The following is a 20,527-nucleotide window of genomic DNA, read 5'->3' on the forward strand; positions in this document are numbered from 1 at the left end:
TACTTCCATTCCTTTGGGTATATATGCAGTAGTGGATTGCTTGGTTGTATGGCAGTTCTGTCTGTAGTTGTTTGAGAAATCTCCATACTTTTATCCAGAGTGGTTGTACTAATTTACAATCCCACCAACAATGTGTAAGAGTTCCCCTTTCTCTGCATCCTCGCCAGCATTTGTTATTTTCTGTCTTTTTAATAATAGCTAGTGTAACTGGGGTGAGATGATATCTCAGTGTGGTTTTGATTTGCATTTCCCTGATGCTGAGTGATTTTGAGCATTTCTTCCTGTATCTGTTGGCCATGTGTATGTCTTCTTTCAAGAAATGTTTATTCAGCTTCCTTGCCCATTTTTAAATTGCATTATTTGTTTTTTTATTGTTGAATTGTTTGAGTTCCTTGTATATTCTGGCTATTAGCCCCTTGTTGGATGTGTAGTTTGCAAATATGCTCTGTTGATTGTTTTCTTTGCTGTGCAGAAGCTTTTTAGTTTGATAGAATCCTGTTTATTTTTGCTTTTGCTGCCTGTAATTTTGAGGTTTTATTCATAAAATCTTTGCCAAGTCCTGTGTCCTAGAGTGTTTCTCTTATGTTTTTTTTTCTAGAAGTTTTATAACTTCAGGTCTTATATTTAAGTCTTTAATACATTTTGAGTTGATTTTTGTAAATGGTGAGAGATAGGGGTTTACTTTCATTTTTCTACCCATGAATATCAATATTGGTCTTAATATCTTTGCCTGGTAATTATACCATCAGTGTAATATTTGGGCCAGTTTCAATTGATTGACTTTTTTCCTCTTTATAGGTTATATTTTCCTTCTATTCATGGCTGACAATTTTTTATTGGATGCTAGGTATTGTGAATTTTGCTTGTAAATTCTGGATATTTTTGAATTTTATAAATATTCTTGAGCTTTTTTCTTGGATTCAGTTATGTTACTTGGGAATAGTCTGACTCTTCTAGATCTTGCCTTTAAACCTTGTTAGGTGAGGCTAGAGCAGTGTTTAAAGTTAAATTTTCCCAATAGCGAGGCAGAAATTCTGAATACCACATCTGATGATCCATGAATGATGAGATTTTCTAGATGGCTGATGGGACATTTTTCGTACTGTTTTTGAGCTTTAAGATTGTTTCCTTTAATTGTTTTGGGGGGATTTTTCCTTGCTTTCCATAGTTTCCTCACAAACGTGTACTAATAAGTGCGCAGTTGAATACGTAAGGGTGACATTTTGCAGATCTTCTAAGGAGTTTTCTCCCTGTGCATCTCTCTCCTCTCTTGTATTCTGCCTTGTGAAATCTAGCCACCTTTGTCTCTGTAGACTCCCAGATCCATCTCCTTGAGTTTGGGAGGCCACTGGCTGCTCCTGAGGTTATCTTCCCTGTGCCATGGACACACTCTCTAAGCAGTAAGCTGAATTCATTGCAGGGCTCTCACCTGGTTTGTTTTCCAACTCTTGATTTCCAGTTTCTTTAAGAATATTGTTTCATATGTTTTGTTTGGTTTTAAAGTTATTTTAGTCACTCAGGTAAATTTATTGTCTGTTCCACCATATTTTGGCTAGAAATGGAACTCAGTATAGTATTTTAGTAGAAAAAAGGCATGAAAAAATTATTTTTAAATCTTTTTTTTTAATCTGAAGCTTACATTTTTTGTAGGCTCATTGAAAAGAATAGTTACATATAAATTTATTTATAATGTCTGTCCTCAAATAAGTCTTAGAGTTACTAACACAATATGGGAGAAAATTACAGAACTGTTGATATTGCTGTACTACTCTTCGATTCTGATGAAAGCCTGACACCACTGACTAAATGATGCAAAATAAGTTAATCCACTGCACTAATCCTCCCCATTCTCTGAAGGCCAAATCAATTTATCGAGGAGATCTCTTATGTGTTCTTCATATATAAATTTGGTGCTGCTTTGCTGACTGCTGGTATCACCGATTTTTTTCAAGTGAAATTAAAATATTTGGTTGTATTCTGCAGCATATTATTAAAACTGTTCATGTTTCAAATATCTCATTTTATTTCATAGTATTGAAAACATCTGTTTATGTAATTATAGTTTGTTGTTCTTAAACTGGTATAGAATTTGTTTTAGTCTTTGCATTTATTCTACATGCTAAAAATGCAAACAATGCTAATATATTCCACAGTGATATTTGTTAAAATCTTGATATGGCAATATTTCATTGTTTTATTGTTGATATCAAAGACATTAAGTGGAGCTAGTCAATCATTTCCATTTGTGAACTTGAAAGACGAGAGTATTTGGACTCTACGGCTAATTCAGGATGTCATTTTTGCCAACTCGTTTCTTTTTCCTATATCGTCTTTTTTTTACACGACAGTTCTAATAATGGAAACATTAATTATTTAAATTATTTTTCCACCTGAAGCTGAAAGTTGGCATAAATTGAGCAGGCAAAAAAGACAGACGTCTAACTTGTTTGTCTATGTGTCTTTCTCCATTGGAATATATAGTTAATGATGGCTGGGCCTCATGAACTTATATATGTTTATTTCCCTGCTGGATCCCTAGCACCTAGAAAGCTTTTGTCACATAGTAAGCATTCAGCTCATTTCTGATGACAGTGAGTCAACGAATGAGTGAATGAACAATTAAGCTTCTGCTCATCCAATTCTCAACCATATTTTCAGGCCCAGTTTAAAATTACACTACCTTCATGAAGCTACCCTGAATTAATCACCTCCAACTACTTCAGCTTATCATGATTTTTTCCCTCCTTTGAACTCTTGGCCTTTTTATATCAGTATAAGAGAGAGTTTTCTAACACATGTAACTGTACACAAATGGGGTAGGCTGCAAGAAAGGAACATTTTGTTATTTGAAATGTTTGAGTGATAGGATGGCCTTGTCAGTAAAAGGGAGATGTTCTTACATTGTGCTAGGTGCTTATATATTTCATGGCCTTTACTTTCAATGGATCCTAAAGCTGTAGGCAAACTCTCCCAATGTTTTAGTTGTGGAAACTGAGGTTTTAGGAGACCGTATAATGTGTTTACAGTTCCATAGTCATAAATGTCTGATTAATGTTTCAAACCCAGGTCTGTCTTTGTAGCAGAGCCTTTCTGCCTTCAGTGGGTAAATACTTCATGAACTCAAGGTCTGTTATGATTGTGTGAAGTATGGCAGTATGTCATTTCTGCCAAGGAATGAAGGGCTGAGTGGAGCACAGTGACAGCACTTCGTTAGGAAGATAACAAAGTTCTGGATAATGGGATAGACACACCAAAAGAGAAAGAGAGGCACCAAACTTTGTCATTCTGTTCAGATCTTGGCCTCATGATATGTCAAGATTTTGACAACAAAGTTGTTGGATCTTATTTTGATTTTCTTAAGAAATGTTTGTTGTTGGGGTTTATTGCTTTGGTTTTTGTTTTTATATGATCTAAATGGTCTTACTTAAAAATTAAAATGAAAAAAATCTTTTAACTACGAAGCCAATCAGCAGAAGGTGATAGGTATCATGTATAATTAGGATATATATTAGTTAAAATTATTACTTATCGAGAGCTTACCATGTGTTAGGTACTGTGTTTTTTTATGTATATTATGTCATTTAATATTTTTCACAACCATTATTATCAAGTTTCTGTTTTCAGCACCGTTTCACAGATATGAAACTAAAGCCTAGGGAGGATGCCAACTCACTTAACAAAGAAGTGGTGGAGTCAGCAGTGGTCTGAAACTTTTTTGTCTCTGAGACACTTTGAGAAAAAAAAACAGTTTACATGGTGACTCAGTACATACATACCATACATGCCTACATTTGTATGACTGAAATAAATGGTTCTTGAATAATGCTTACTCTCACTATAATGTTGCACACTGTTCTTTGCTGTTTACCCCAGAATAGATATGACATATAATGGGTTATTATCTGCAGTTTGAAAAACTCTGCTCTTAACAACTATGCTATATTCATTTCCTGACATTGTACAATAGTAACCCACTTTTGGCTTTTTTATTTCACTTTCATTCTTGTGCCTGCTTTATTATATAACTGCCTACTTGTATTCTCGCAAAAGAAGCAAAAAAATTAAATTGTGTAGTAAAAAAAAGTCCTTTCCCCCAAGTGGATTTGCATTTTAAGTTGAAACCAGTGAAATAATTCCTTGTTTTTAGTGAACTAATTCCTTGTTTTTATTGCTAAATGCATTGTTTTAATTTGCTTTTCCTTTTGGTTTCATGTGGTCCAGACATACCATATTAAATTGTTATTTAGAGCTACTTTTATCTGGCTGCTCAGTGGATGATCTGGTAAACCACTGTAGGGTCTACTTAAAATCAAGGTTTTTGATTAAATTTTTGATTAAATTGCACTGGAAGTTTTTCTCTTTGCTTTTCTGTACACTTGAAATATTTTCATAATTAAAAAAATTAATTGTGTAGCCCTACTTGTATTTAATAAACGCCTTTAAACAAATGGGAAAAGGATTTTAATGTTTTGTCATACCACCAGATGGCGCTCACTAAACATCTAAATTAAAATGCCCGCACTATTTTCTGAATTATGTGCATTAGAATTTTTGGCATGAAAGTATAAACAAATAATAATCAGATCTAGCATTCAGGAATAAAATAAAAAGTAGAATAAGTGAGTTGCTAATGTGTAGCACCAGGATATATTAAATAAACCAGCGTTCAATATAGGTACTGGAATTTGATCATTAGAAATTAGAATAATATTAGAGTAAAATTTAAGATTAAGAGTATAGTGTTTTATATTTTGCCAAATACATTTGTTTTCCTTTGTTATTATGGTTTTCCTATGATCTTACCACTGGTTTTCTTTATCAGCTACTTTTGATTTTAATTATTTCTTTTGTTATAAATTACTTTTTGATTTGCTTTGGGGTTTTTTTGGCAGCTGGCCAGTATGGGGAAACCAACCCCTTGATCTTGGTGTTACAAGGCTGCCCTCTAAGCAACTGAGCCAACAGGCCAGCCAGTTTTGATACTATTAGAATAACTTTAAGTAATTGGAATTTGGATTTGTGGGATTTTGTCATATTTTCGTCACATAAACATGGAATTTTTGAGCATTATTTTAGTTTAATAAAACGAGTAAACATCATTTCATTTCTGAATGTGTCTAGTTGTAGCCACTCTCTAGAGTATTCATGAATTACCTATGACAAAGAATGTGATTATTTTGATAACAAGAGATGTTGAACTTAAATTAGTAAAAAATACTAAATACATATTCTATATTCTCATTTAAACTTTTTTCTTTTTAAGTTAAAAGGAATGATAGGTGAAATTCATTATGTGCAAGTCAGCTCAATGTTTTTGAGGGTATGGTCTTAGTTTGCCTCTTACTGTTGTCTTGGTGAAAAGAAAATGAAACATTTTTGAAAATTAGCTATTTAGGCATTTAAAAAAAGCTTTTAGACATCTAAAACCTACCATTAAAGATGTATTAATGTAATAAATTTTTCACATTTATTTTTTATTGCATGTATTTAAGGTGTACAAACATGTCTTTATGTACCTATACATAGTGAAATGATTTATACAGTCAAACACGAACATCTGCCTCCTTCCATAGTTACCAGTTTTTTTGTGTGGTAGAGCACCTAAAATTTCCTCTTTTAGCAAATTTTTGTTATATAATATTGCCATTATTAATTACAGCCCTCATGCTGTACATTATATCTCTAGACTTATTCATCCTACCTAACGGCAAATTTGTACCCTTTGATCTACTTCTTCCTACTTCCTCTTCCTCACTGCCCCCTTGTAACCACCATTGTAGTCTCTGTCATTTCCTCTGGATGTATATCCAGCAGAGGGATTGATGCATCATATGGTAATTCTGTTTTTAATTTTTTGAGTATTCTCCATACTGTTTTTCATAATGACTAAGCAATTTACATTCCCACCAACAGTGCATAATGTTTTCTTTTTCTCCACATCCTCACTAACACTTATCTCTTGTCTTTTTGATAATAGCTGTCTTGACAGGTGTGAGGTGATATATTGTAGCTTTGATTTGCATTTCCTTGATTAGTGATGTTAAGCACCTTTCACATACACGTGGGCCATTTTTATGTCTATTTTGCAGAAATCTTTATTCAGGTTCTTTGCTCATTTTTATGATTTCTTTCTTTTTTTTTTTTTTGCTAGTGGAGTTCTGTATATATTTTGGATAATAACTCGTTAGACATATAGTTTGCAAATATTTTCTCCCAATCTGTAGGCTGCCTTTTTATTTCGTTGATTGTTTCCTATGCTGTGCAGAAGCTTTTTAGTGTGATGTTGTTCACTTATTTTTGCTTCTGTTGCCTGAGCTTTAGGTGTGATACCCAAAAAAATCATTGCCAACACCAGTATCAATGAGCTTTTCTTCCGTGTTTTTTTCTAGCAGTTTTACAGTTTCAGGTCTTCAAGTTTACTTTATTTCAATTTCAGATAGATCGTTATTGATATAGAGAAATGCAGCTGATTTCTGTATGTTGATTTTGTATTCTGCTACTTTTCTGAATTCATTCAGTATTTCTAACAGCTTTTTATTTTTATTTTTTTATGGAGTCTTTAGGGTTTTCTACTTGTAGGATTATATCATCTACAAACATGTATAATTTTACCTCTTCCTTTCCAATTTGGATGCCTTTTGTTTATTTTTTCTTGTCTGTTTGCTCTTGCTAGTATTTCCATTCCTATGTTGAATAGAAGTGACAGAGTGGGAATTCTTGCCTTGTTCCAGATCTTAAAGGAAAAGCTTTTCAGTTTTTTTCTCATATTTGTTTTGAGTTTTTTATAAATGATCTTTAGTATGTTGAGGAAATTTCTTTCTATACCTATTCTGCTGAAACGTTCTGTCACAAAAGGATGTTGAATTTTGACAAATGCCTTTTTTTGCGATTTACTAAGATGATCATGTGGCTTTTATTTTTTCTATTCTCTATTTGATTTATCTCTGCTTTGATTATTATTATTTCCTTCTGCTAACTTTGTGTTAAATCTGTTCTTCCCCGCCCCCACTCCCCCCAGTTCCTTGAGGTGTAGAGTTAAGCTATTTGAGATATTCTTTTTTAGTATAGGCATTTATTGCTATAAAATTGTCTTTTGTTACTGCCTTTGTTGCATCCCATAAGTTTTGGTATGTTTTGTTTTTGTTTTATTCATCTCAAGATATTTTTTAAATTCCCTTTTAATTTACTCTTTGACCCGGTCGTTGTTCAAGAGTGTGTTATTTAGTTTTCAGGTATTTGTGAATTTTCCCATTTTCTTGCTGTTACTGATTTCTAGTTTTATTCCATTGTGGTTGGAAAAGGTACTTGGTATGATTTCAATCTTAAATTTGTTAAGACTTGTTTTGTGACCTAACGTGGTCTGTCCTGGAGAATATTCCATGGGCACTTAAGAAGAATGTATATTCTTCTGCTATTTGGTGAAAAGGTTTGTATAGGTCTTTCAAGTCCATTTTGTCTGTAGTGTTCAGATCTGCTGTTTATTGATTTTCTGTCTGACTGTTCTATCTATTATTGAAAGTGGGTTATTGAAATCTCCTACTATTATTGTATTACTATCAATTTCTTCTTTCAGATCTGTCAGTATTTGCTTTATATCCCTTGGTGCTCTGATGTTGGGTGCATATATATTTGCAGCTGCTATATCTTCCTATTAAATTGACCCCTCTGTCCTTATGTAGTGAACTTTTTTGTCTCTAGAGACAGTTTTTTACTTAGAGTCTACTTTGTCTAAGTAGACACGAAGTATAGACACTCCTGCTTTCTTTTGGTTACCATATATGTGGAATATCTTTTTCCATCCCTTCACTTTCAGCCTGTGTGTGTCCTTGAATCTAAAGTGAGTTTCTTGTAGACAGTAAATAGTTGGATCTTGTATCTTAATCCATTCAGCCATTATGTATTTTTTTTTTAATTGGGGAATTTAGCTGTTGACATTTAAAGTAATTATTGGCAAGGAAAGATTTACTGTTGCCATTTCGTTAACTGTTTGTCTCATTGTTTTTTGTTCCTCTTGTTTTCTCTTGCTGTCTTCCTTTGTGTTCTGTTGCTTTTTTATAATGCTATGTTTTGAATCCTTTCTTTTTCTTTTGTGTAACTTCTGTAGGTATTTTCTTTGTGGTTATCAGGGGGCTTACATAAAATATCTTACGGTTATAACTATTTTAAGTTGATAACTTAACTGCCCTTCCATGCAGGAACTCTTGCTTTTACCTCTTTTCCCCTCATATTATATATTATTGGTGTCACAATTTAGAACTATTTATATTTTGTATAGTTTTAATTTTGTGTATTTTATATAATCCTTATATAATTTTGTATATTCTTATTTTTCATAATTGAATAATTTTGTATAACTTTAAGGTAATCTTGTTATAGTTTTTTATACTTTTGTCTTTTTAGGTTTTATAATAGGATTTTAATTGATTTGCTCACCACTATTATAATAATAAACGATTCTTCTTTTTGCCTACATATTTATGTTTGCCAATGAGTCTTATACTTATTTATGTATAAAAAAAATGTGCTGTTGTTTAGCGACCTTTTATTTCAACTTGAAGAACTATCTTTAGTATTTCTTGTAAGGCAGTCTAGTGGTGATAAATTCCCTCAGCTTTTGTTTGAGAACTTTCTCTCTTCTTCGTTGTTTTTCTTTCAGCACTTTGTATATATTACACCACTGCCTTTTGGCCTGCAAAGTTTCTGTTGGAAAGCTTGCTAAAAATCTTATGAGGCTTCCCTTTTATGTAACAAGTTTTTAAAAATCTTGCTGCTTTCAAAATTCTCTCTTTAATTTTTGACAATTGGATTATAATGTGTCTCAGTGTGCGTTTCTTTGGATTCATCCTATTTGGCATCCTTTGAGCTTCCTGGATCTGGATTTGTATATCCTTCCCCAGCATGGGGAAGTTTTCTTTGAATATGTTTTTTTCCCCTTTCTCTCTTCTCTTTCTGCAACTTTGATAATTTGTATACTGTTCTACTTGATGGTTTCCCGTAAGTTCCTTAAGTCTCTTCACTCTTTTTCATGTTCTTTTTTTTCCTTTTATCTTCTCATTGGATGATTTCTAATGACCTATCTTTGAGTTTACTTATCTTTTCTTCTGCTTGATCTAGTCTATTGTTAAACTCCTCTGTTGATTTTTTCAGTTCAGTTATTTTTCAGTTGTATGATATCTGGACAGTACTTTTAAAATATTTTCTATCACTTTGTTGAAATCTCAGTTTGTTCATGTATTGCTCTCCTGACCTTGGTAAGCGTCTTTATGACCATTCTTTTGAATTCCCTGTTGAGCAAATCACATATCTCCATTTTACTAGGATTGGTTTCTGGAATTTACCTTGTTGTTTTATAAGGAACATATTTCCCTGTTTCTTTATTGTCCTCGACTCTGATTTGGTTTCTGTACATTAGATAAGACAGTTGCCTCTCCCAGTTTTGTGAGACTGGTGTTGTATAGGAGATTGATCTTACCAATCAGCTTGGCCAGAGATTCTAGGTACCTCTCAAATCTCTGTGATTGTCTAAACTACAGTTTTGTTCTTAGTGGTCCCCAGGAAATTAGGGTGTGCCAAGTCCTGCCAGTGCCTTGAGACAGTTGAGTTAGAAGCCAGTCTCTTGAGATTCAGCTGGGAAGGGTGGGGTATTAGATGTGTCTTCTAGCTCCTTCTATCCTCAGAAGCCGAGAGATGGAGTTTATCTCCTACTTGCTCTGCACTAAGGCAGGGAGAAGATCTGTGGCAAATGCCTGCATTCTCGTTTAGACTGCACACTCTGAGCCTGGGGGGATAGCTGTTGGAAGTGAGCATGTTTATAAACCATCTTTGTGTTTTCTGTGGTCTAGGGAGACTTAGGAATGCAAAGTCCTATCAACTCCCAGAGAAAGCTGATTTAGAAGCAAGTCCCTCAGTTAGAAGCTGTCATAGTTGGAGTACTTAATGTGTGCACACACTTGTTCCAGGAAAAATCTTCAGACCTGGATTTATTGCAGGAGTAAGCTGGGGGAGAAAGTATGGAAAGTTACTGTACTCCCATTCAGGCTCATAGAAGTCTACTGTGTTAGTTTCCAGATGTAGGCTAGCCAGAGGCCTGAACCTCCAGTGTCGGTCGGGCACTGGCTGACCCGAACAGCCCTTGCCTTGCTATCAGTCCTTCCCTTGGTGTCCCTTCTGGTGGGTGGGTGGATTGCCCAGATTCCTCTTTCCCCGGTCCCCGTTGGGAGGAGATGGAGGAAGAGAGCCGTGAAGAGAGGTGAGCACAGCCGCCGGCTCCAACCAGCCCATTAAAGAACACTCAGACGCGGTGGGGGTTCTGTCACGCAGTTCTGTTTAATACCACACAAGCACTTGTTTTTATAAGCATATGGCAAAAGAGGGGGTGAAGGGGATTTCCTATCTGTAGCCTATCATTTTAAACGTTAAGTGATCATGCGCCTGGATCCAATGCTTTGCTGTAGCGATTACGCAGTGACGAGTGTGGAAGTGCATCCTGGCCAATAAAGGCTATGGCAAAGTTCCCGCGGACACTCCCACCTTACTTCCTCCCGGCGCCATCTTAGGCTGCCACGTTCATACACCCTTGTGGGCCCATAATGGTGCCGCTTGAGATGTCACTTAAGGTGGCATTAGTTTTTAAGGCCCGACACTCCAGCAGCTGCTGCAAGAGTGTGCAGACAAATCCTTTCCAGGGAGAAACAACTGGGAGCTGGGCCATTTAGACCATTACATTTGGACTGATCGCAAGCCTTCAGCCACTGGAAATGCTTGCCTGCCCGTTCAAAACTACCTTTGTCAACTATGATCAGGGAAACTCACGAATGCCAGTCTCTTTTGCTTTCATAGATAGGTGACTTAAGAGCCAAGTCCTCCAAGGGAATCGTAAAAGTTGGGGCACTATATGCATTCACCAAACCCTTCACTCCTCAGGGAGAAGCTGGGAGTTGAGGATGCCTTTGCTGTGTGCACCTTTTTAGGTGATTTTTTTTCTGGTTATACAATTCAAGTTGAAGCAGGACTTTTTTTTTTTTTTTTTTTTTAAGTACACTGTGTGAAAAGGACGAGTCGACACCAGTTGACGATCCACTGGAGAGAGGTCGTTTTATTAGGCAGCACACACACATATATATAGGGTTTTAAGGGAAAGCTGATTGGTTTAAAATACAATCCCTATTTAGCATACCGCATGGGGCTTGGGGGGGAGCTGATTGGCGTCCGATTTGCGCCGGCGGGAAGGAGAATGCGGAAGAGAAGGGCAACCAGCGCCATGATGGGGTGCGGCTGAGACGGGCTTATGTGATCAGGGTGTGATCCCTTGGGGCATTTGAGTTCTTACATTCCTCCCTTTTTCTTGTTTTAGGAGAGGGGACGCTGAAGTCATCGAGCTACTTCCTGCTGGACTGGCGCGTTGTGGGGGGGGCAAAGGGAGGAAGGTACATAAATACCCATTATGAAACCCCAAAGGAGGGCGGAGAAACAAGTAATTTCAAAATGGGAGAAGTCCATACACGTTCCTTGAAGCCACAAGTCGCACATGCACTGGTTCCATTGTTTGTAGTCGGAGACTGGAGGGGGCAACCACGCGTCAGTGGCAAGGGCGTGTAGGAATGCGTTTCCTCTGTAAGGTGGTACCTCTTCAGCATCGGCTGAGGCGCTCACGAGATGAGGCGAGGGGTTCATCGGTATCTAGGAGCTGGTAGTTTCTAAGTAAAAGCTGGTTAAAGGCCTGATTAGAAATTTTTCCCATTTGGGCTTGAAGAATGATGCAGGGCAAGAAAAGAGAGGTTATGAGGAATCTGAATTGGAGTACAGAGTGAGTTGAGGGACGATGGTGAAGGCATGGGACAGTAAGATTAGACTGGATGGAAGCGTTTAGGGAGACGGCTGCCAGGAGCGGTCGCATGAGAGAAAACAATTTCCGGGAGAGAGAGAGATGAGTGTTTCAGAAATGATCTGTTGCCAGGTGTAAATGGGTGACCCTGGGAAGCTAGCAGAGGGGCCTGAAAGCTCCCTGGGTGAAATGAAAAGAACAGGAGAAGGCCAAGGAGAAGGTTCATGTCTCCAGAATTGAGGGTAAGGCTGAGGTCCGGGATAGGTGGAGTTTGAAAGGGTTGGTAGGATGAGGGATCATTTAACAGAATGGTGTGTTAAGTTCTTTTGCAGCTTGTTATTGGAGTTCTCGGTGGCCAAGGGCGGATCCTGAGTGTAAGGCTTCAGCCTGGAAATATGAATCCATGGAGTAACATGATTACCTGGCAGGGCAAGTTTAGCAGCAGTTGGAGTGCAAAGGATGACAGGACATGGGCCTTCCCACTTAGGGGTTAGGGGGGTTTTGGGTTCCGGGGAAGTGTAGAATACTAATTGGCCTGGGCTGAGTGAAAGGTTATTTTTGGAAAGTGACGGATCTGGAAGTAGCCAGTCCTGGTACTTCTATAATTCGGTGCGAAGGTGGGAGAGCAAGAGTAAAGCCATGGTGGGTGGTATGGGTCCTTCAGTTGCTGTGATCCCCGGGGGTAGGAGGGACCTACCATACATGAAAAACTGGGATAAAGCTTGGGGGCTAGAGTGAAACAGGTCATGGAGCAAGCGAAAGAGAGAAGACTTATCATCATTAGGTGGTTGAGGCTGAGAGGGTGTCTGTGAACCTTGAGAGCCGTATGGAAGAATGGGAAGTTGGTTTTGTGTCTGTGGGTACATTGCCGCAGTGCGTGCGGTGAGGTCAGCCTTATAATTCCCGCGAGTGATTGGGGAATCGTCCCTCTGGTGGGCTCTGCAATGAATGACTCCTAATTCACAAGGTAAATGGGATGCCTCAATTAATGTGGAGATTAAAGCTGAGTTGGTGATTGTGTTACCCTTGGTGTTAAGCAGACCGCGTTCTTTCCATATGGCGGCATGAGAGAGAAGTATATGAAAGACATATTTGGAGTCAGTGTATAAGTTAAGAGTTCTTCCTTCAGCTAGAATGCAGGCTCGCGTGGCGGCGATAAGTTCAGCCTGCTGGTTGGTAGTACCCTTGGATAAAGGTTGGGCCTCTGTAACCGAATCAAGGGAGACTATGGCATACCCTGCGTAATGAGTGTTTCCTTCCTTGAATGCGGACCCATCTGTGAACCATGTGAGATCAGCGTGAGATAGGGGTCCCTCAGTGATGGAAGAGCGGTAAGGTATAAAATTTTGAAGGCTTTCTACACAGCTGTGCAAAGGGGTGTTGGGGGAATCTGGTATAGGCAGTAGTGTAGCCGGATTTAGGGGTGGGCAGGTAGTGAAGGATAGGGCAGGATTTCCCAGAAACAAGGAAAGGAGGGTTAGGATTCTGGAAGGTGGGAGGGATTGGAGAGCCTTATAGGTAAGGAGGTCTTTGAGGTGATGTGGTGAGAGAATGGTGAGAGGTGCCCCAAATGTTAATTTGCATGCCTCCTTATGCAGAGACAGGGTGCTTAGCCTCATACAGTGGTGTCCAACTGTTTTGATAGGTATGCTACGGGGGCAAAGGAGGGGCCATAATTCTGTCCTAGGACGCCTAGAGCTTGTCCCGTATTTTCATGAACATAGAGGAAAAAGGGTTTAGTTAGATCAGGGAGATGAAGTGCAGGGGCTGTTAGAAGGGCCTGCCGAAGCTTGAGAAAAGGGCGCTGAGGTGAGGAGAGTAAAGGTTCTTCAGGAGGACCCTTACTCATGTTATAGAGAGGTCGGGCTAGCAAAGAAAAATTGGGGATCCATGCTCTGAAATATCCGGCTAGACCCAGGAAAGATAGGATCTCTGTTTTGGTTTTGGGGATGGGCAGGTCAGTAAGAAACTATTTTCTGTCCAGGGTGATTTCCTTTTTTCCCGGGGAGAGGAGAAAACCAAGGTAGTTTACAGACGGTAAGGAGATTTGGGCCTTGGCGGGGGACACTTAACTTCCACTAGGAAGTTAAGCAAATGGGCAGTGTCAGCTTGGGATTGTTCCCATGAAGGACTGCATAGAAGGAGATCGTCCACATATTGTAATAAGGTGGACTCTGGATGGTTTAAGTGAAAAGATTTGAGGTCCTGTGCTATGGTCTGCCCAAAAATATGAGGGCTATCCCAAAATCCCTGTGGCAGGACCGTCCAAGTGAGTTGTTCGGAGTGACAGGAGTGGGGGTCAGTCCATGTGAAGGCAAAAATGTCCTGAGTATCGGTTTCCAGGGGTATGGAAAAGAAGGCATCCTTTAAGTCCAGAACTGAGAAATGAGTAGAGGTAGCTGGGACCTTGGAAAGAAGAGTGTATAGATTTGATACAAGGGGGTGAATGGGAATGACAGCGGTGTTAACAAGGTGGAGATCTTGGACGAGACAAAAGGCGCCATTAGGTTTTTTTACAGCGAGTATGGGAGTATTGAAAGGGAAGTGAGTGGGACGGAGATACCCCTTTTTTAATAGGTCCTGAATAATGGGGCTTAACCTGAGGAGGGCTGTTGTGGTTAATGAATATTGAGCCTGACAAATATATTTGGAAGGGTCTTTTAGTTTTATGCGTACAGGGGAACACTGGGCCAGAGCAGGGCTGGCAGTGTCCCAAACTGTGGGGTTAACAGGGTGCATTAAGATGGGTAAGGACTTCTTTAGAGGGGTGGGATTAGTAGGATCTTGGGCTTGAACTAGCACTAGGAGGAAGGAAATGGGGGAAGAGGAAGAGGACAGGGGCAAAGTAATGGAGACTTGAAGCCATGATAGAATGTCCCGACCCAACAAGGGGACGGGGCATTGTGGCATGACTAGAAAGGAATGGGAGAAAACGGATTGAGTGCCTTGAAGGCAGCAGGTTAAAAGAGGGGTTTTGGGGGGAAAGATTTGTTTACCTCCTACCCCGACTATAGGAGAGCTGCTGGAGGTGGTGAGGCCTTTATATTCCCTTAAGACCGAAAAGGTAGCTCCAGTGTCCAGGAGGAAAGATATTGGGTGGCCATCCACAACCATGGATACCCTGGCCTCCTGCTTTGTTATAGAGATGGTCGGGTAGGGCCCAAGGCTCCTTCAGTCCTCCTCAGCAAGGCCCACCATAGGTGGTGTCCACGGTTTGGGGGACTGTGGGGCAGTTGGTCCCTCACCCCTTCGGGTGAGCGGGCAATCAGATCCCCAATGTCCCTTCTTTTTGCATTTTGGACAAGGAGTGGTGGGGGTCCTGGGGGTGGGGCAAGCCTTTGCCCAATGCCCTTCCTTTCCACATTTAAAGCAGGCTCCAGGTGGAGGCTTAGAGGTGGAGGCTGTGGGAGGGCGCCCAGGGGGGTTTGATAAGCTGGGCCAACATCTGGAAGTTGGCGTGGTCGGCCTTTTGTTTTCGACATTCCTTTTTCTCCTCCCGATTATGAAAAACCTTGAAGGCCACTGACAGGATTTCGGTCTGAGGGGTTGCAGGACCCTGCTCTAATTTTTTAAGTTTAGTTTTAATGTCAGGGTAGGATTGGGCCAGGAAATAGGTCATAAGGACATGCCGGCCGTCTTCTGAGTTGGGATCTAAGTTAGTGTATTGTTGAAAGGCCTGAGTTAATCTATTGAGGAACTCGGAGGGAGTTTCCTCCTTTTTTTGGACAATTTCTTGGAAATTGACGACCTTGCGAGCCGATTTTTTGAGGCCAATTATTAAGCAAGAGGCAAAACGGTCTCGAGCCTGGATTCCCTGGGCTGTGTTATTATCCCAATTAGGTTCCTGTTCTGGGACTGCTTGGGTGTCTGGCGGGTGATCCGGATTGGTACGATGGGTGTCAGTGGCATGGGTTTGGGCTGTATCCCAGACCCTGCGGCGTTCCTCGGGGAGGAGGGTATTGGCTAGGAGCATGAAGATATCATGATGTTTGAGGCTGTAGGCCTGCAGGATCCATTGGCATTCTTTAATGTAGGTGGTAGGGTCAGTAGAGAAAGAGCCTACTCTTTTTTCTAATTCTGTAAGGTCAGCTAGAGAAAAGGGAACATGGACCCTAACTACTCCTTTAGCCCCAGCTACCTCACGTAGTCGGGCAATTGTTAAAGGGGCGGGGGGAGGTCCTCGGGAATGGGTGAAAGGGGGGCTTAGTGGGTCAGGAGTAGGGGAGGGTAAAGACGGAAGAGTGGATGGCGCAGGAGGTGCAGAAGGTGATGCAGATGACTGTGGAGGAGGAGCGGGCACCGGAGGCACTCGGGGAGGAGGAGGTCAGTAGGGTGAGGGTTCATCAGCAGGGTCGAAATCGAGGGGTGACTGTGAAGATGGTTTACAGGCTAAAAGGACTTGAGAGGGAGCACAGGAGGAGCAGAGGGTGGGGTTCTGAGCCAAGAGGCAAAAAGCCTCGATGTAGGGGATCTCCTTCCATTTTTTTAGGTGCTGGCAGTAGTTAAAGAGGTCTCGTAGAATGTTAGGATCTAGTGTGCCCTCAGGGGGCCATGTGTTTTGATTATCTAAAGGATAATAAGGCCAATCTTGTGTGCAGAATTTGGTGAGGAGTTTGGGCTTAATATCCGGCCTGAGGGAAAGGTTGGTGAGGTTTTTCAGAAGGCATTGAAGTGGAGAGTCCCCTAGGGAGGAGGAGGAAGCGCCCATTCTGGTCTCTTAATGGGAATTTAGACAGAAATCGGACAGAGATTAGTGATAAGACAGATCCTTTGGCCGGTTGGGAAAGGCGGGTTCCTAGAGGGCATCCCCAGTAGGTCAGTCCCAGCAGGTTCAGGTACGAACCAGGAGGAGAGAAGGGAGGTGTGGGTCGTCACTCAGACCTTCACTTCTCTAGGGCAAAAGCCCGGTGCCTGAAGAAACCTAGCGCTAGGAATTTCTGGTTGGGTCCTGGACCCGGGAAGTGGAGAGAAGAGAGTGGTGGACAGGAGGGTGAAAGAGAGAAGGAGAGAACAGAATGGGGCTTTTAACCTCCAAAAATGAAAGTAAAAGTTTACTGGGGCTTTGGAACCTGTTATAGTTTGGGAATTTATGGTGGTGGTGAAGACCGTGGTGGGGTGGGGTATTGGGCGTTAGGGGCTACCAGACGATCATGGCTAGACTCCCTGCGGTAGCCTGAAAAAGGGCTAGTGCCCTTTAGGAAAGGGGGCTTACCTAATGATGAGCCGGTGGTGAGCGGAAGGAGCCAGCGCCCAAAAGAATGGACGAGGGTAGACTGTCAGTGGTGAGCAGTGGAAGGGAGGCCTGTCCTGGCAGGACGGAGTTCCTGAGGGGCGACTCGAAAAGTGTTGCCGCTGGAGGGGAACTCCGTCCCGGGTTTCGGCACCAATGAAGAGGACGAGTCGACACCAGTTGATGATCCACGGGAGAGAGCTCGTTTTATTAGGCAGCACACACACATATATATAGGGTTTTAAGAGAAAGCTGATTGGTTTAAAATACCATCCCTTTTTAGCATACTGCATGGGGCTTGGGGGGGGGGAGGAGCTGATTGGCGTGCGATTCGCGCGGTGGGAAGGAGAATGCGGAACAGAAGGGCAACCAGCGCCATGATGGGGTGCGGCCGAGAAGGGCTTATGTGATCAGGGTGTGATCCCTTGGGGCTTTTGGGTTCTTACACTGTGAAGACATCTTTAAAAAATCAATTCTCATTTTTTCTGGGTACATTCCCTTAGAAGATTAAATACTTGAGTATTTGAGAAGATGAACTGAATATGAGGAAGCTTATATTATGTATCTATTTTAGTGTTATTCATTGGGAAAGAAAAAGTTTTGTGAATTGTCACTTGCTGATTTTCACAGATTAGATTTTGTAAAAACAGTGACTAAAACAGAATATTTTATTACTGCTTCTTCCTCCCTACAAACTTCCTTTCCAGTTTTTTCATTTTTTCTTGGTCTTTAGTGGTACCAGGCTAAATAAATAAAGTCTTCTCCCTTTCCTACTTAAAAAAAAAAAAAAAAAAAAAAAAAAAAGAAATTACTGTTTGCTGGTAATCAGATATATATAGCTGCACGGTTTGTACCTCAGCTCCTTCAGATTGCTGGTCAAATACAACTTCTCTTGACCAAATAGTAATTACCTTCCCCTCTCCTCTCCTGTACTCCCTATTCATTTTCCCTTTATTTTTCTCAGTAATATTTACCACCATAGACAAACTATTACTTTTACATGTTTGCTTATTGTATATTGTTTTCCATTGGAGTATAATAAGCTTATCTGTTTTCTCCTTATCTGTTTTGTTTACCACTGTATCCCCAGAGCCTTAAACGGTGTCTTGATATAGTAGACAGCAAATCTCTGGATGGATGCATGTGCTGATATTGAGTCTAAGTGTAACATATTTTTTAAAAATAGCAATTCTGAGGGAATTATTTAAATATTCCAACTTAAATGCTATATTTCTGAGTGGAGAGGCTTTTAAATTCTTTGTTCTAGAACTTTTCTTTCAAAGATTTTATTTTCTGTTTTACTATTGGCTTGGTTCTGCATGAGGTTTTTTTTTTTTTTTTAAATTTTATTTTGTCGATATACATTGTGGCTGATTATTGCTCCCCATCACCAAAACCTCCCTCCCTTCTCCCCCCCCCAACAATGTCCTTTCTGTTTGCTTGTTGTATCAACTTCAAGTAATTGTGGTTGTTATATCTCCCCCCCCCCCCCCGGTTTGTGTGTGTGTGTGAATTTATATATTAATTTTTAGCTCCCACCAATAAGTGAGAACATGTGGTATTTCTCTTTCTGTGCCTGACTTGTTTCACTTAATATAATTCTCTCAAGGTCCATCCATGTTGTTGCAAATGGCAGTATTTCATTCGTTTTTATAGCTGAGTAGTATTCCATTGTGTAGATGTACCACATTTTCCGTATCCACTCATCTGATGATGGGCATTTGGGCTGGTTCCAACTCTTGGCTATTGTAAAGAGGGCTGCAATGAACATTGGGAAACAGGTATACCTTCGACTTGATGATTTCCATTCCTCTGGGTATATTCCCAACAGTGGGATAGCTGGGTCGTATGGTAGATCTATCTGCAATTGTTTGAGGAACCTCCATACCATTTTCCATAGAGGCTGCACCATTTTGCAGTCCCACCAACAATGTATGAGAGTTCCTTTTTCTCCGCAGCCTCGCCAGCATTTATCGTTCATAGTCTTTTGGATTTTAGCCATCCTAACTGGGGTTAGATGGTATCTCAATGTGATTTTGATTTGCATTTCCTGGATGCTGAGTGATGTTGAGCATTTTTTCATATGTCTGTGGGCCATTTGTATACCTTCCTTAGAGAAATGCCTACTTAGCTCTTTTGCCCATTTTTTAATTGGGTTGCTTGTTTTCTTCTTGTACAGTTGTTTGAGTTCCTTATATATTCTGGATATTAATCCTTTGTCAGATATATATTTTGCAAATATTTTCTCCCACTCTGTTGGTTGTCTTTTAACTCTTTTAATTGTTTCTTTTGCTGTGCAGAAGCTTTTGAGTTTGATATAATCCCATTTGTTTATTTTTCCTTTGGTTGCCCGTGCTTTTGGGGTCGTATTCATGAAGTCTGTGCCCAGTCCTATTTCCTGAAGTGTTTCTCCTATGTTTTCTTTAAGAAGTTTTATTGTTTCAGGGTGTATATTTAAATCCTTAATCCATTTTGAGTTCATTTTAGTATACGGCGAGAGGTATGGATCTAGTTTCATTCTCCTGCATATGGATATCCAGTTATCCCAGCACCATTTGCTGAAGAGGCAGTCCCTTCGCCACTGAATAGGCTTGGTGCCTTTGTCAAAGATCAGCTGACAGTAAGTGTGTGGGTTGATTTCTGGATTCTCTATTCTATTCCATTGGTCAGTGTGTCTGTTTTTATGCCAGTACCATACTGTTTTGGTTATTATAGCCTTGTAGTATAGCTTAAAGTCAGGTAGTGTTATGCCTCCAGCTTTATTTTTTTTGCTCAGCATTGCTTTGGCTATGCGTGGTCTTTTATTGTTCCATATAAATGTCTGGATAGTTTTTTCCATTTCTGAGAAAAATGTCTTTGGAATTTTGATGGGGATTGCATTGAATTTGTATATCACTTTGGGTAGTATGGACATTTTCACTATGTTGATTCTTCCAATCCAAGAGCATGGGATATCTTTCCATCTTCTTCTATCCTCTCTAATTTCTCTCAGCAGTGGTTTGTAGTTCTCATTATAGAGATTTTTCACCTCCTTGGTTAACTCAATTCCTAAGTATTGTATTTTTTTGGTGGCTATTGTAAATGGGCAGGCTTTCTTGATTTCTCTTTCTGCATGTTCACTATTGGAGAAAAGAAATGCTACTGATTTTTGTGTGTTGATTTTGTATCCTGCTACTGTGCTGAAATCATTTATCAATTCCAGCAGTTTTTTTGTAGAGGTTTTAGGCTGTTCGATATATAGGATCATGTCATCTGCAAACAGGGACAGTTTGACTTCATCTTTTCCAATCTGAATGCCCTTTATTTCCTTCTCTTCTCTGATTGCTCTGGCTAGTACTTCCAACACTATGTTGAATAGGAGTGGTGAGAGTGGGCATCCTTGTCTAGTTCCTGTTCTTAAAGGAAAAGCTTTCAGCTTTTCCCCATTCAGGATGATATTGGCAGTGGGTTTGGCATATATGGCTTTAATTATG

At 40.1% G+C, this 20,527-nt stretch overlaps 1 protein-coding gene across 2 annotated transcripts in view; it reads left to right on the forward strand.

Moving 5' to 3' along the window:
• Positions 1-20,527, forward strand: part of SMAP1 (small ArfGAP 1) — a 183,043-nt gene that overhangs the window by 35,781 nt on the left and 126,735 nt on the right. The gene's annotated exons all lie outside the window — the stretch shown is intronic.

This window comes from Cynocephalus volans, chromosome 5 (genome assembly GCF_027409185.1).
Source record: "Cynocephalus volans isolate mCynVol1 chromosome 5, mCynVol1.pri, whole genome shotgun sequence".
In the NCBI taxonomy this organism is placed as follows: Eukaryota; Metazoa; Chordata; class Mammalia; order Dermoptera; family Cynocephalidae; genus Cynocephalus; species Cynocephalus volans.